Source organism: Callionymus lyra, chromosome 18 (assembly GCF_982586985.1).
Source record: "Callionymus lyra chromosome 18, fCalLyr1.hap1.1, whole genome shotgun sequence".
Classification (NCBI taxonomy): Eukaryota; Metazoa; Chordata; class Actinopteri; order Syngnathiformes; family Callionymidae; genus Callionymus; species Callionymus lyra.
The window spans coordinates 19,850,371-19,851,412 of record NC_141835.1 but is presented as its reverse complement, the minus strand read 5'-3'; the positions used below and the strand labels follow the sequence as shown (position 1 = coordinate 19,851,412).

Below are 1,042 nucleotides of genomic sequence, written 5' to 3'. Positions count from 1 at the left end.
TGATTTTATTCCTTAATATTATACTTTTCTTACTTTTTTCTCCCCTTACAACATACTCCGTATAAATGAGGCCCCTGAGAAAATGTTGTTGCACACCATTGATCTAAAGCATTTCATAAAAAAAGTATCATCTCCTATTGCAGATGGTCTGTACAAATATTCAGATGTTTAACCAAATTTAAATATGGTAGTAAATTCTTCAGAATAACATCTCTTCTGTCAATTATGTAAGAATAAAAATAAAACCTAGAAGGACATTTTGAAGGAAATAATGATCTTTTTCAATGTTTATTTATTCTTAAAAATAGATATTGTATCTTATTATGGCTAATCCAAAATAAAAAATGTGCCTCAACTCTTGTTAGATTTGATTAGATCAAAGGAAAAAACACAATGATCTTAAAAGGATACAAAAATCAGAGGAGAGCACAAACACATTCCCCCACCACCATAAATTATGCAGTCAAGATTCCCACATTTTGGGAATTCTCAGGGGACAGCACAACATAAAGTGCAATGGCTGAGTGAACCACCTTCTTGATCATGGTACCTCCCTTGCCAGGTAAGTAAGTGTTGAGGCATCATAAATATTAAATAAAAGGCAAACGTCTCCCCAGCTTAACATGTATCAGAGCACACGTGAGACGTTTGAAGAACTTTTCTGCTGCTGAAAACAACACAAAACTTGTCTCTATGTTATTATTTTGTCTCCAAACACTGCAACTGATGTGGAAGTGTGTGAAATGAAGACCAATTATACCTGCAGGCTTAAAAAAAGTGTGAGAGAAGGCAGCAATGCCTCTGTGTCCCCTGGAAGAAACAATTAATTTTGCTCCCAGCTGTTCTGCTGGCATCTGCGGGTAAAAATAAAATAATAAAAATGGTTATTGAATTCACTGAAGCAGCTTTTATAAGTCTGTGGTGCAACATAGGAGCGTTTTATTGGCTTTGACCGCAGTTGATCAGAGCAGTTTACAGGAAGTAACCAGATGTGTTCAAAGATGACACTTCCGTAAAACAAGACCCCCGTGGCACAAAAAAA

At 35.7% G+C, this 1,042-nt stretch overlaps 1 pseudogene; it reads right to left on the bottom strand.

Annotated features, from left to right (window-relative positions):
- Positions 1–417: 417 nt before the first annotated feature.
- On the bottom strand, positions 418–570 carry LOC148060893 (U1 spliceosomal RNA; annotated as a pseudogene).
- Positions 571–1,042: the final 472 nt, after the last annotated feature.